General features: G+C 43.0%; 1 pseudogene across 1 annotated transcript in view; it reads right to left on the reverse strand.

The window, feature by feature from the left end:
- Positions 1–16,564, reverse strand: part of LOC147122828 (uncharacterized) — a 1,078,287-nt pseudogene that overhangs the window by 645,045 nt on the left and 416,678 nt on the right. The window contains exons 9-10 of the transcript XR_015080342.1: positions 14,758–14,845; positions 14,325–14,407 (exon numbers count right to left, since the gene is read on the reverse strand). The product of XR_015080342.1 is annotated as an uncharacterized LOC147122828 (transcript). The remainder of the gene's footprint in view (positions 1–14,324; positions 14,408–14,757; positions 14,846–16,564) is intronic.

The following is a 16,564-nucleotide window of genomic DNA, read 5'->3' on the forward strand; positions in this document are numbered from 1 at the left end:
CCCAGCTTTGTGTCGTCTGCAAACTTGGAGATATTGCATCTAGTTCCCTTGTCTAGATCATTAATATATATTGTGAATAGCTGGGGTCCAAGGACTGATCCCTGCGGTACCCCACTAGTCACTGCCTGCCACTCGGAAAAAGACCCGTTAATTCCAACTCTTTGCTTCCTGTCTGCCAACCAGTTCTCTATCCAAGTCAGTACCTTGCCCCCAATCCCATGTGCCTTACCTTTACTCGCTAATCTCTTATGCGGGACCTTATCAAAAGCCTTCTGAAAGTACAAATACACCACATCCACTGGTTCTCCCTTATTTATTTTACCAGTTACATCCTCAAAATATTCCAGTAGATTAGTCAAGCACGAGTTACCATTTGTAAATCCATGTTGACTTTCTCCGATCCTGTCACTGTTTTCCAAGTGCTCTGCTATTACATCTTTTATAATGGACTCCAGCATTTTCCCCACTACCGATGTCAGGTTTACCGGTCTGTAATTCCCCGTTTTCTCTCTACCACCTTTTTTGAACAGTGTGGTAATATTAGCTACCCTCCAATCCATGGGTACTGTTCCAGATTCCATCGAATTTTGGAAGATGATCAGCAATGCATCTACTATTTCTAAAGCCACTTCCTTAAGTACCCTAGGATGTAGATTATCAGGCCCTGGGGATTTATCGGCCTTCAACCCCGTCAATTTCCCTAACACCATTTCCCTACAAATACGGATTTCTTTCAGTTCCTCCCTTTCATCAGACCCTATGTTCCCCGACATCTCTGGGAGGTTATTTGTGTCCTCCTTTGTGAAGACAGAACCAAAATATGTATTTAATTGGTCTGCCACTTCTTTGATCCCCATTATAAATTCCCCTGATTCTGACTGCAAGGGACCTACGCTTGACTTCACCAATCTTTTTCTCTTCACATATCTATAAAAGCTTTTACAGTCAGTTTTTATGTTCCCAGCAAGCTTACTCTCATATTCTATTTTCCCCTTCTTAATTAATCTCTTTGTACTCCTTTGTTGAATCCTAAACTGCTCCCAATCCTCAGGTTTACTGCTTTTTCTGGCCAATTTATATGTCCTCTCCTTGGATCTTATGCTATCCCTAATTTCCCTTGTTAGCCATGGTTGAGTCACCTTTTTTGCTTTATTTTTATGCCAAACTGGGATGAACAAATTCTGTAGTTCATCCATGCGGTCTTTGAATGTTTGCCATTGCCTATCCACAGTCAACCCTTTGAGTGACATTCCCCAATCAATCCTACCCAACTCACGCCTCAGACCATCGTAGCTTCCTTTATTTAAATTCAGGACCCTAGTCTTTGAGTCAACGACTTCATTCTCCATCTTAAATGAAGAATTCTATCATATTATGATCTCTCTGACCCAAGAGGCGTCGTATAACAAGATTGCTAATTAATCCTTTCTCATTACATAATACCCAGTCTAAGATGGCCTGATCTCTGGTTGGTTCCTCGACATATTGGTCCAGGAAACCATCCCGTAAACCCTCCAGGAATTCCTCCTCCACAGTATTGTTACTAATTTGGTTAGCCCAATCTATATGTAGATTAAAGTCACCCATGATGACTGCAGTGCCCTTTTGCATGCTTCTCTAATTTCCCTTTTAAAGCCATACCCAACCTCCGCATTACTGTTTGGAGGTCTATATACCACTCCCACTAACGTTTTCTGCCCCTTGGTATTTCTCAGTTCTACCCATACAGATTCCACATCATCAGAGCTAATATCCTTCCTTACAATTGTGTTAATCCCTTCTTTAACCAGCAATGCTACCCCACCTCCCTTTCCTTTTTGCCTATCTTTCCTGAATATTGAATACCCCAGCCTTGGCCACCCTGGAGCCATGTTTCCGTAATCCCAATCAAATCATATTCGTTTACCTCTATTTGCGCAGCTCATTCATCCACCTTATTACGAATGCTCCTCGCATTAAGACACAAAGCCTTCAGGCTTGTTTTTTTAACGTTCTTACACCTATTAGAATTATTATTTACTATGGCCATGTTTGATTTAAACCGTTGATTTCTCTGACTGCCTCTTTTGTTTTTCTCCTTCCTATCTTTTGCTTGTATCTTGGTTTCCCTTTCCTCTGTCTCCCTGCTCAGGTTCCCATCCCCCTGCCATTTTAGTTTAAACCCTCCCCCAGAGCACCAGCAAACACTCCCCCTAGGACATCGGTCCCAGCCCTGCCCAGGTACAAACTGTCCGGTTTGTACTGGTCCCACCTCCCCCAGAACCGGTTCCAATGTCCCAGGAATTTGAATCCCTCCCCCTTGCACCATTCCTCTAGCCACATATTCATCTGAAATATCCTTCTATTTCTACTCTGATTAGCACATGGCACTGGTAGCAATCCTGAGATTACTACCTTTGAGGTTCTATTTTTTAATTTACCTCCTAACTCCCTATATTCAGCTTTTAGGACATCATCCCGTTTTTTACCTATATCGTTGGTACCTATATGGACCACGACAACTGGCTGTTCACCCTCCCCTTCCAAAATGTTCTGCAGCCGCTCTGAGACATCCTTGACCCTTGCACCAGGGAGGCAACACACCATCCTGGAGTCTCATTTGCGGCCGCAGAAACGCCTATCTATTCCCCTTACAATTGAATCCCCTATTACTATAGCTCTACCCCTCTTTTTCCTCCCATCTTGTGCAGCAGAGCCACCCCTGTTGCCAGGAAGTTTGCTGCAGCTGCCTTCCTGATAAGCCATCCCCCTCAACAGTATTCAAAGTGGTATATCTGTTTGAGAGGGGGATGTCCACAGGGGACCCCTGCACTACCTGCCTGCGCCTACTACTCTGTCTGTTGGTCACCCCTTCCCTTTCTGCCTGTCCAACCTTTGCCTGCGGTGTGACCAACTGCTTAAACGTGATATCCACGATGTCCTCAGCATCGCGAATGGTCCAGTATGTATCCAATCACAGCTCCGGCACCGCAATATGGTCTGCCGGTAGCTGCAGCTGGACACACTTCCTGCACACAAACACCCGCTGTCCGAGAGAAAATGGGAGAGGTGGTTAAGATGTAAAGTTGTTAAACTCAATGTTAAGGCCAGAAGGCTGAAAAGTGTCAACTTGAAAGATGAGGTGCTGTTCCTCGAGCTTATGTTGACCTTCATTGGAACAGTGTAGTACGTTGCCGACAGAAGATCAGGATAAGTTGCCCCTTGGCCAAAGAACCTTGGGATCCAGATCTCACAGGTACTGCTTTTAAAAGGATACGTGCAGAGAATCAAATCAATGTGCTAACACTGGGAACCATATCAGACAATGTGCTGAAGGTGACAGCTCGCGTGTAGGAGTTGTCCATTGCCCACAAGTTTCATTTGCAGTACAATGCTAGAATTCACTCTGGAGCATGCAACAACTCCAGGGCAGTGGAGGTGCTCACAACAAAGTAGGGAAGTTATGCTAAACCTGTATCGGACCTTGGTGAGACCACACTTAGAGTACTGCGTACAGTTCTGGTCGCCATATTATAAAAAGGATACAGAGGCATAGGAGAGGGTGTAGAGAAGATTTACAAGGATGATACCAGAAATGCAAGGGTATACATATCAGGAAAGGATGAACAGGCTGGGTCTCTTTACTCTTGAAAAAAGAACGTTTGTTTAGCAGTCAATACGCTGTTAACACCACAGTTACACCTAATCCCTTTGGCTCTAACTTTTAGTGGGGAATATAACAGTGTAATTACTGTGGAAGAGCCAGCATTTTCGTCAGTTTCCATGATTTCAGAGATTTCACTGATTGCCGGCCTTGTGGGGGTGTGGAGGGTGGGGGCCACAGCGCAGCCTGTGGAGAAGCAGTGAATGACAGACCATAACTTCAGGATTACCGCATTAGACTGCGCATGTGCTAAAACCCATAGTTGCGGTCAGCTTCAAAGGCGGAATGACAGCAAACGCTGCCAGTTTGCCATCATCCGGACTGCAAATTTCTGACCATTGTTCTTGGCTAAGTTTGGAAATGTTTTTGATCAGGTGGGATGAATAGGAGCTGTGTTAATTGATTCACGCAGGGAAGGGTGGCATATGATGGCATATTTGTGATGGAAAGGGGAAAATGTACACCCAACTATTCATGCAGCAGTCTGATGCAATAATCAAGAGGAGATTTCTTGTATCACACTGGTATGAGTGTCTCTTGCAGCTGGAAATGGATTGTCCTTCACATATTCTTAAGGAGGGTACTCTTCTTGCTGATCTCCTTGCTCTTGATGGGGCCATCATCCTCCAGCCCTCTATAAGCAAATCTGGTGTAAGGTCAAGTTATGCAGCGTGCAGCACATCAACATGATCCCTAAGACTCTTGCCGGACGAAACTGCAGGATGCCTTTAGGTCAATCTAGACACCTGAAATGCAGCTTCAATATGCTTATAGCGTGGACAACAATGACTCTGGTAATGAATTTATCTCCTTATAGTGCTGCTCAGCTGAGGTCCTGAGAAAGTACACAGGTGTCACCAGCGATGGCTGTAGAGAAAAGCCTTGATTTTCGAGCATTCACACACAGGCATGTTTTTCTGGGTTAAAGAGTGATGGCATTGTGGACTGCCTTAAAATAAAGGCATTGTGGCAGCCCCCAGGAAAGTAAGCATTCACTTGCATGGTGGTGTGCTGCTGCTCACAAACAAGCTGCACATCTGTTAAGTCTGTGTGTTCCAGTTGTATTAAGATTAATTACTGACACAGACTACAAGAATAAAGTTCAACAGGTCTTTACTAGTTGGAGGTCAGGACTATACTAAATACAATATCACTACACAGTACTTATATACCGGTGGTCACCACCGGTATTACGTATACAGCAGCCAGAGAAAGTAGTACATCTCTTAAGGTGGAACAGGCTTAAGTTCTCTTAAGGTGGAACAGGTTACATACACCACAACATCCTTTCCCATTGGCATACAAATAACTATTGATGAAAGGAGCACTTATGTCCACATGAGTGCAATCTATGATTCCTGGTGTGATAAATCCATGTAGTGAGACAAGGACTCGAAGAGGCGATATCGTAGAATTAGCACGAGTACTTTATTAACAAACAGAGTAACAAACATCATGCCTGCATCCTGGCATTTCACCTTTGCTGACCTTGACAGGAAGCAAACCTCTGACCTTAACAGGCAGCTAACCTCTGACCTTAGCAGCAGCATTGGCTACAGCACCACCTGGTGGATAACCTTAATCATAACATCCCAGATTACTATATCCCTCCCCCCTTAAGATTTCAGTATGAATTTCTTAACAAACAACCATTCCTGAGGGTCACATAAGGAGTCTCCATTCATCATGTTCCATACTTGACGAAGCTAACAGTTCAGTATCAATCTCTCTGGTGGCTTGCGAGTCCTTTGTGAACGTCTAACAGTAAAGTCCCTGCTTGTTTGTGGTGAAGCCACCAGCTGCTCCTGAGCAATGCTCAGAGTATCTGACTCTGCAACGATGGTTTCCTCTTGACGAATAGGTTCCTGTGGAATTGGCTCTGTCCCTGGTGGTGGCACCACAGATGCACTTGGATAACTGGGGGCAGCCCTGTCTTCAGTCATTGCATCTGGAACCTTCATTTTAATTTCCCCTTGTCTGGGAAGTAACTGATCTACATGTCTGCGTACCACCCTACCATCTCCCAACATGACCTTGTATGATACTGGACCTGTCATTGAGTCGATGAAGCCAGGAACCTACTTTAGTCCATAACTGAAATTCCTGGTAAGGACCGCATCTCCTTCTCCAAAACTTCGGCTCTTTGTTCTTTTGTCATGGTTCTCTTTTTGTTTGTTTTGTCTGTTTTCCATTTTCCTTTTTAGGTCTGGGTGGACAAGGTCAAGAGTGGAGCGTAGTCTACGACCTAATAACATCTCAGCAGGAGAGAGTCCTGTGGTGGATTGAGATGTTATTCTGTAGCTGAACAGAACCCGTGACACTTTGGCTGCTAAACTCCCTTCTGCACTTTTTTTCATCATCTCCTTAAATGTTTGTATGGCTCTCTCCGCAAGTCCATTCGAGGACGGATGATATGGAGCTGAGGCCACCTGCACTATGCCATTTTTTCTCAAGAACTCTTTTGTCTCTGTACTCACAACACAAGTGGCATTATCACTCACCACGATCTCCGGTAGCCCTTGATTACTGAAGCTCCAGCGCAGGCAGTCTATAGTTGTAGTGGCAGAAGCAGAATTTACAGGATAAACATCCATCCATTTGGAATGTGCATCAATGATTATGAGGGACACCTTCCCTCATGAATGGACCCGCATAATCTAAGTGCAATCTTCTCCATGGTTTATCCGGCCACTCCCAGGGGTGGAGAGGAGCCACTGCTGGTGCCTTCCAGTGTTCCTGACAAGTGCTGCATGTCTTGACTAGATTTTCTATCTCTTCATCTAGCTTTGGCCACCACAAGTAACTCCTAGCTAAGGCTTTCATACGCGAGACCCCAGGATGACACTGATGTAGTTGCTCTAGGATAGGCTGTCGTGCTGGCTGTGGAATAATCACTCGTGCTCCCCACAACACGCAACCATCCTGCACACTCAGCTCTGTTTTCCTGACACTGTAGGGTGTGAAGTCAGCCCCTTCTGGATGCTGTGGCCATCCCCTCACCACATATTCTCGAACTCTAGACAGTACCTGTCCATGTTCTTACTTGCTCTGCAGTCACAAGTGCCGTGTCAGTGTCCTCCAACATCAAAACTCTGTCCTCTGGAGCTGCACGGATAGGTGTGCCTGGCAGTGGAAGATGGCTCAACGCATCTGCGTTCCCATGGTACTTGCCCACCTTGTAGACGATGACATACTCATATGTCCTCAACGTCACTGCCCACCTCTGGATCCGGGGTGACACCATCTGTGGAACTGCTTTCATTTCATTGAAAAGAGAGAGAAGAGGCTCATGATCGGTGCATATGGTGAACTTCCTGCCATATATGTACTTGTGGAACCTCTGTAACCCAAACATTACTGCTAACCCCTCTTTGTCTAACTGGGAATAGTTTTTTTCCGCTGGTGTTAGAGTTCAGGACATAAACCCTATTGGTCTGTCAGTTCCATCTTCCATGCATTGTGAAAGAACTGCCCCCACCCCATAAGGTAAAGCATCACAAGAGAGAATGATGTCTTTCTCTGCATTGTAGTGAACCAGCACATCCGACGACAGCATCAGTTTCTTGGACTGTTCAAATGAAACCCCCTGCTCCTCTCCCCACTGCCACTGTGTCTCCTTGCACAGTAGTTTGTGAAGAGGTGCTAACACGGTTGACAAGTTTGGTAAAAACCTGTTATAATAGTTCAGCAGTCCCAGGTAAGCTTTTAACTCAGCCACTTTTGTAGGAGCAGGGGCATCCTGCAGTGCTTGTACCTTCTCCTTGAGTGGATGGAGCCCGGTGGCATGCACTCTGTGTCCCAGGAACACTGCCTCATTCCCCAGGAAAGTGCACTTACTCCTCTTGAGCCAGAACCCTGCCTTCTCCAATCTCTGTAGTACCTCTCTCAGAGTGCTCAGATGCTCTTGGTCGGTTCTTCCCATCACCAGAATGTCATCCAGATAGATGGAAACATGTGGAATCCCTTGCAGTACACCTTCGATTGTCCTCTGGAAGATAGCTGGACTAGATGAGACACCAAACGGTAAGCGGTTATATGTAAACAAGCCCTTCTTTGACATACTTCTTTGATTCGTCATCCAGTGTAATCTGCAAGTAGGCATGACTCATATCCAACTTTGTGAATTTCTTTCCTCCAGCCAGGTTTGCAAAGAGATCCTCTGTTTTGGGAATCGGATACTGCTCTAGTTTGGACACCCGATTGACTGTCAATTTATAGTCTCCACAGAGTAGGAAGATGTTCTTTTAGCAAAGCCACTAATTCAACAAATGATTTGTCTCCAGGCTTATCAGGACTGAGCAGGTTCTTCATCAAACTGTAGGTTTGGCTTCCCACTGAACTAAGCAGAATGGCTTTCCTTTTTCCGGCATCATTTATTTCATTTGCTTCGAAAAAATAACCCAACACTTCACAGTATTCCTCCCATGTTTGTGCTTGACTATCAAAAGCGGAAACCGTTCCTACCATGGCAGCCATGCTCCCTTCCAGCTGGTAGCTAACCGTAGCTCGTAATTTTGTTGTTTAAACATCCTGGCAGACTTTTCTTCTTTATTCAGGGTCCTTTAGTTACCTCGTCGCCAAATGTGATAAATCCATGTATTGCGACAAGGACTCGAAGAGGCGATATCGTAGAATTAGCACGAGTACTTTATTAACAAACAGAGTAACAAACATCATGCCTGCATCCTGGCATTTCACCTTTGCTGACCTTGACAGGAAGCAAACATCTGACCTTGACAGGAAGCAAACATCTGACCTTAACAGGAAGCAAACCTCTGACCTTAGCAGCAGCATTGGCTACAGCACCACCTGGTGGATAACCTTAGTCATAACATCCCAGATTACCATACCTGGCACTCAGTAAAGTTGCAGTGTTCGGTCAGGTTGTCACCAGTTGTTCATGGAGAAGCTGATGAAATTGCTAGCTCTAGAGAACAATGCATCAGTGACTTGCTTAATCCATCTGTACACATTTGTTTGACTTATGTTAAAGAAGTCCCCAATGGCAGCCTGGAATGATGCTGTGGCATAGAGGTTAAGGGCAATGGTAAACCTTAACCGCCACTGGCAGGGCACTGTGTATGGTGTAGGTGAACTGCAGGTCTGCTTTCACATGGCATAGCTGCAACAGCTTCCTTTCGAAAGCAAACCCTCTGCTGCTCAGCCAAATGCAGTTAGTGCCTCTGCCTGTATACTCTGGTGTGGGGTGGCTGGGTAACAGCAGGTGGGAGCCATGACCCTGTGGTGCAGCATCACCACCCTGCACTGTTCCTCTTCTTTTTCCAAAAAGCAAAGATATAGGGGAATCTCCATTGGAAAGAACATTGTTCCCTGCTTGAAAATGGAGGGAGAATGACAGTCCCTCAACAAATGGCACAAAGGTAGATAGCAAAGTAGTTCGAAACAGCAAAAATCTAAAATTATACAGAAAGTAAGTAAGAAGCTTTTATTAGAGTAGCACTGAGTCTGTTATAATTCTCTTCTGCCTTCAACATAGCATTAAGCAATCCAGGACATCAGCTTAATTTACTGGCATGATTATGAAGCAGTGCAAATGACAAAAATGGTGCATATGATGTGACCTCATCATTACCAGCTGATTTGCATTTTCCACCCAGAAATGGGAAAATGGGACAGACAGCCATTACACGAGATCTTCATCTGTTTTTGCGCCTGGCCCATTTTCTAGGTTCACCAATGGGATTTGCCCTAGCGGAGGTATTTGAAAGAAGAGAATCAATGGAGGATTATCAGGTATGTCAGACTGTATGAAAAATTCTGTGTGCCCACCAACTGGCCCCCACACACCCACATCAGTATGCAAAAGTCATTATACCTTGCTTTGGCAGATAACTAACACAGGCAGAGACTTCTATTCCCAAAGAACATTGAAACAGCAGAGCCAATGGTACCAATAAAATATTTGATTATCTAATCAGGGGAAATGTTGGATACTTCCATGGAAGCCCTCCAATCACAAATTACGCAAATGACAGGATGACATCATATGATGTATTTTCTGTCATCTGCACCTTGGCAACACTGGGCATCGGGAATGCTAGTGTGTTTCTGGCATCCTTTTCTGTAAGAGGTAAAAGAGTTACACTAAAAGGTTGCTTTGACTGAGGCAGTTGATCGCAGAAAGGATCATGGTTCCATGAAATGGGTTTACGGGTACAGTCAAATGGCAGCAGAAAATCCTGCCCCACTGTAGATCTGCAGCTATTGCAGCTTGATGGAAAATCTGCCTTGATAAATGTTATTATACCTCACAAAAATCATTCCAAATGTTTGCACTGCAGCAGAGATCACATGAGCATGGAAAGAGAGAAACATATGTAACAATGTACATTTTCTCAAAAATGTTCTGATTCTCTTGGCCTATAAATACTAGAAATAATACTGGATGGCTGGCAATAAAAAAGAATGAACTTGCATTTAAATAGCGCCTTATCATGTGTCTCAGGATATCCCCAAGAGCTTCACATTCAATAAAATACTTTTTGAAGTGCAGTCACGGTTATTTTGTGGGTAATCATAGTGGTCAATTTCTGCACAACAAGGTCCCACAAATAGTAATAAGATTAATTAAACCGATTAATCTGTTTCTGGTACTATTTGTTGAATGTTTGCCAGCGCATCAGAATTCCTTGAACTTTTTAAAATAATTCCATGGGATCTATCATCTAATCAGTAATCTTGGGGTGAAGAATAACAAATTAAAACTATGAACATGACATCCAGTGTACTCCTATGTAAGAGATCATATTTATCTATTTTATCAAAAGATTTTTATAAAATAAACTTCTAATATGTCCTTCAGGGTGGTTATTTAAGAAGTTCTCTTCACTAATAGGCACAGTGATGGGGTTTTTCATTAATGGTAGCAAAGGCCAAGAAATTGATGGAGTGGGCATCTTGTGACAAGTGCCATGAATTGGATTTTTTTACCTCACCCTTTAGGGAGTGTTATTTTGTGCCACAAATTGCTGGAATTGTGAATTGATAATGGTGCGGCGACGTCAACAGGGCATCTGGGATCTTGTGAACATCGGGTTCAATGCTCTATCTCACAGACAAATGAAATTTAAGGATAAAGAAACAACGAACAACAGAAAAAGAAATAGGGTGAATTAGAGCCAAATTATAGATGGAAAGAAATAAAGAAAGGGAAAGAGAGTTAAAGGAAAAGAAAGAAAAAAACAATGTTTTTCTTTACAAACCTCTAGGAACAATGTACTGCCTGCAGGGGTGAGCCTCCACAGTTTCATTGTTCCCTTTCTGAGCCTTCAAGGTTGTGTAGCATGTCAGAACCAGAAATCACGTCATTAACAGGGTCCTTACAACATGAAGTACCAGGGCTGTGGCTGCGGTGAAATTAATTTGTATTAAAGATGTAAATCCAGCAATTTCATGACAGACAATGGGGAGGCTCACGGCAGAATTGTAATTTTTTCGGTTTTGGCAAGGCTAGCACATATCGTCCAGCAATTTGTGATGAATTTGTACTCAAGCCATATCTCTTCTTTGCCACAAATTGCTGGGGTTTTTATACACTAATAATGATGGGCGCCGGGAATTCACCATTATTCTTCCAGCAATTTCTGGACCAATATGTTTTGATTAATGAGTCACATCAGTACCTCCAAAGATTAGAGTGAACACTTATTTAAAAACCTTTAGAAAAGCAACAAAACAAGTTTGATCTTTTGATCTTTTTTTAATACTTCTCATTGCTTCCCAATCCATTGTTGTCCTCAACACATTGGTGAAACTGGCAGGCTGAAGACTCAGCAAGCACAATGACATTGAAGAATCAAGACCCCTTCAGCTACTCATTCTAGGACTTTGTACCACCTCTGTTTTTACCTCCGCCAGACATCGAAAGCAAGCCTGTTACTTCATCGGGTTTTCTCTCTGAGAGAGTCCATGCTTATGTGGCATTTTTCATTTGGAATAATTTTAAAAAATGTAAATAAGGAAATGAGATAAATACTTAACATTTCAAAGTATGTACAATTTTAGATGACTTAACATGTTCAATCACTGAATCAAAAAAAACAAAATTCTGTATTGTATTAAAAGGTCAGTAGTATCACAACAACAATTTACATTTTTATAGCACCTTTAACGTAGAAAAACATCCTACAGTGCTTTACCGAAGTGCAATCTTACAAAAGCCGATGCCGAGCCAAAGAAGGAGATATTAGAAGGGGTGACTAAAAGCTAGGTCAAAGAGGTGGATTTTAAGGAGGAGCAGCAGGTGGAGAGGTAGAGAGGTTTAGGTAGGGAATTTTAGAGTGTAGGGTCTAGACGGCTGAAGGCACAGCGGACAATAATGGGGCAAAGAGTGGGGGATGCACAAGTGGCCAGAGTTGGAGGAATGCAGAGTTCTTGGAGGGTTGTAGGGCTGGAGATAGATAATGGTGAGGATTAGAATTTTAAATTTGAGGCACTGGGTGAACGGGAGACAATATAAGTCAGCGAGCGCAGTGGTGATGGGTGAGCGGGGCATGATACCAGATAAGATACAGACAGCGATGTTATGGATGAACTGAAGTTTATGCAGTGTGGTGAAAGGGAATCTGGCCAGGAGACCATTGGGAAACAGTCGACTTTGGAGGGGACAAAGGGGCGGAGTTTGGAGCTGATGCAGGGCAGGGACGGGCGATGTTATAGAGAGGATATGGAGTAAGAAGCTCAGGGTCAAATAGGGTACCAAAATATGCTTCACCCTGAGTGGCTTGGGAGGGGAATAGAATCAGTGGAGAGGATGCGGAGTTTGTAACAGAGGCTGAAGACAATGGCCGGAATTTTGCCGACGCTCAGTGGGCGGGTTTGGAGGCAGGACATCTGGCAAAATCGCAAAGATTGACAGCAGGTCGGAAACTTGCTGTCAAGCCGCCTCCAAACAATCTTCCCAGGTGTCCGGTCCCCGATTTGCACATGGACCCGACACCTAGCGGCGGGAAGAGGATTATAGGCACTTAACTGGTTGTTAACAGGCAGTTAAGAGTCTTTTTGCAATTTTGACAAGTCTACTGCAGGCTTCCCAGCGTCCGGACACCATGCCAGGTAAGTGTGGCGTGCTGTGGGTCTACTGTAATGTTTCTACATTGATGACAGCTGCAGAAGTGGTGTGAAGGATCCAATGGTATACTGGTGAGTTTCAGAGATGAGAAAATGTTGGGAAAATCATTTTTAATGCATTTACACTTTTCTGTAGTTAACAAGTTTTGGATTGTGTGTGTAGCCCCATCTCATTGGGAGAACCTCTCTCACCAGTGACAGATCGTTTCTGTAACCTCACCTGCAGCTGCCATCTGTTCTAGCCTAAGGAGGGAGTCACTGGAGAGACTGGGTGCAAGGGCTCACCTTTGTACAGTGATTGTCAGTGTTTGCAGCACCTCAATGCTGTCAAACACTGAAAAGTCAGCTGTAAACAAAAATTGTGCATGGCCCCCTTTAAGAAAACTGGCAGATGACGCTTCATCAAATGATGTCATCTGACACTGGCTTCCTCTTAATTGGCCGGCAAGCCCACAGGGCAAGCTTAACAAGGCCAATTGACGCAAAATCGCGTCTATGCGTCTGATGTCGTTGGGGGCGGGAATGGAACCTGGAAGGCAGCTGTCCCATCCCCAAGCCGCATCGATAGGAAAAATTGTGGTCAATGACCCTGGTCTTCCCAACGTTTAACTGAAGGAAACTGCGGCTCATCCAGGACTGGATTTCGGACAAGCAGTCTGACAACAAAGAGGCAGCAAATGGGATTGAGAGAGATGGTAGAGAGGTAGAGCTGGGTGTCATCAGCGTACAAATGAAATCTGACACCATTTCTTTGCATTACATTGCCACGGTGCATTATGTAGATGAGGAAGAGAAGGAGTCCAAGGATAGATTCTTGGGAGGACTCCAGATGTAACAGTGCAGGGGCAGGATGAGAAGCCATTGCTGGAGATGCTCTGGGTGTGATTGGATAAGTGAGAGTGGAACCAAGAGAAGGCAGTCCCACTCAGCTGGGCAATGGAGGAGAGGTGTTGGAGGACGATGGTGTGGTCAACCATGTCAAAGGATGCAGCGAGGTCGAGAAGGATGAGGAGGGGAGGAATATTACACCATGGTCACAGTCGCAGTAATTTTTGACTTTGATTAAGGTCATCGAAAGATGCTGAAATTGTACAGTGCTTTGTTCAGACTGCACTTCAAGTGCTGTGTCCAGTTTTTGATATTTAAACAGAAACATCCAAGCTCTGGAGACAGTACAGAGAGGAACCATCAAGCTGATCTCCAGATAAGGGGATAAAGTTATGAGAAAGGACCTTATAGAGGTACATAAGCTGATAAATGCTATATGAAAGGCAAAACTGCCACAGGTTCAACCTTGTGAAAGGCAAATTTAGAACTGATTGCAGGAGGGTCTTCACACAAAAAGTGATTACCATATGACATGGATGTCCAGGTTGAATAATGGAGCCAAAAACCTTGGAATCATTTAAGAGACAATTGGATGCTACAGTGGGAACTGTACTTCTTTTCTAATGTGCTCGAATGGCTTTCCTCGTCTGTATTTATCTTGTGATCTTGTGAAATGTAACTATGCCACTTTCCACCTCCCTCTCTCCAATTTATATCAACACTTTGGAACAGACTATGTACATTTAAAATATTTTTTTTTTACCTTCAGCAGGACGAGGTACAGTTGTTTGTTGAGGGATTTTTTCATTGACTTTTGATACAACTCGAGACCGGTAAGGTGGTACACTTAAAAACATAAAAATAGTACATTACAATTAAAGAAATGAAACACTGGTCTGACATGTAATTTGGTCATTTATTTTTCATTTATCTATTTTCATCTTAAAATTTGTAATACTTTTTCACAATCTATAACACGGTATTTATGTAGCATATATACCTTATTTATGTAGTATATTTACAGTATTTATGTATGAAGGAACAAGTATTGTAACTCTTGAAGCAAAATAGAATATAGAGATTCTTTCATTTTACATCAAACTAATCTGTTCAGTATTGTGAAGAAAATGGCCTTATTATTTTCATAAGCCTGTCCCTGAGTTTGAAACAAATGTTGAAAATATTTTGCCATTTACCTCTGTGCTCTTTTCTTTCTTGTTGTTAGTTCAATTTGTGTACTGATGTCGTTGGCTGCACTTAACACATCACGTAAATTTAGAGTAGCTGCATAAAATGTACATTAAGTTAAAAAAATGTTAAAATAACTGTTAGTTACAAGCTATCCATGAATTATATCTGGTGCAACAGATCTTTTGTGACTTCAATAACTATGTAGGCTGACATATCCAATTGATCAAATCTGTTGGGAAGCTAAAGCTGTAGACACAATTGAGGATTACAGATGCACAGCTAAAAATGTAACCTCAGCTCCCTTCATGGCTTAGATGACTAGATGGCTAAGCCAGTGAGTAGCTGAGCCATTCAGAGCATAAAGTCCTAGGTTCATATCCTGGTCTACAGTGGGCCAGGGTTTCCACTCCTGATCATTATCCAGCAATCCTGTCTGGAAGTGCATGTGGGTAGACATTGGGTGAGGCTAGGATTAAGATAAGGAAGTCATGGCCAACATTCAACCTCAAGCCACTTGATGTCTGATTGTATCTACATCTTTGTAGGGAAGGATCTGACATCCATTTACTGGCTGCTTCAAAAGAATGACTGAAATCTGTAATTCATGATGTGATGAATTATGAGCTCGGATTTGATTAATTTGATACTTCAAACAAGTAATATAGTCACTAAAAATAATTAAATTAAAACAAACACACTTTAGAATGTTCAGTGTTTGAATTGGCACAATAGTTTGGACCAACCATGGAGCCAATCAATATTCAAATGATCACCTCCCTCCCCATCATTGGAAGTTTCAACTGAAAGCTGAGAACTCCTTTCAGTTGTGTGTCAACATTGTGTGACCAACAGATAGCCCAGATCTTCAGATTAGCTTTGCTTGATAAACAAGCTTAAATTAGGCATAACCAACTACAAAAAAGGGTTACATCAATTCTGCACCCATTTAGCATCCCATCTAATTTTTGCCTTTGGATTTTATTTTGCAGCTCGTTTGCAGCTTGAAATATTAAAATGAGGCCACAACGATGCTTATGCAATTCCCCAGTGTAATTGCCAGAATATTGTTGACTCATATCTGCCCATATAAAAGGGGCATCCAGGGTTGTTAGGACCTGGGCTGTGGGTGGCAGTAGATTTACAGAGCCTTACGTGAACATTGGTAGGAGCATTATGAACCATTTCCACAGATTAGTTGTTTTACTTTTCTCTTAGCTGTCCTGGTACATTTGCAGGAAGTGAGCCACTGCCTTTTTCTCACAATGAAAATAATAGTACTACATATTAATGGGCCAGAAATTCAGGTCCCCACGGGTGACTATGCGCTGGGTATTCACGCGTAGGGCCAACGAAAGTGCCGGTTTCGTGCATGCACTGCGCATGCACGGGAAACCAGGACTTCTGTTCCCTTGAAAGAAGGGGTTCGCAGGTCAAATGCGTGTGCCGGAGAGGCAGCACGTACGCCTGGAACTTCTGTTTTTTTTACAGGTTTCTCTGGGAGGCTAAGTCTCCAGCAGCTACGCTTTTAAAAAGCAGTCACAAGGCCTGCTTTTAACAAGGTAAGTAGTGAATTAAGTAAAATTAAAACATTTTTTCCACAGGTTTATTATTTTTAAATACTTTAAAGAAAGGTAAGTTTATTTTTAGCCCCGTTAAAAACTGTAATTAATTTTTTCAAAAATTTAAATTATTGTTTAACATAGTTATTTTATGTAATTTATAGTTATTTTTAAAATGTGACTTAAAAAAAAATTAATTTGAAGTTTTGGTTATGTTTTGGGGCCGATCTCTATTTACAGATTCCCTGCTACG

The sequence above is a fragment of the Somniosus microcephalus genome, chromosome 2, assembly GCF_052327205.1.
Source record: "Somniosus microcephalus isolate GS21.2 chromosome 2, FLI_Smic_1.0, whole genome shotgun sequence".
Classification (NCBI taxonomy): Eukaryota; Metazoa; Chordata; class Chondrichthyes; order Squaliformes; family Somniosidae; genus Somniosus; species Somniosus microcephalus.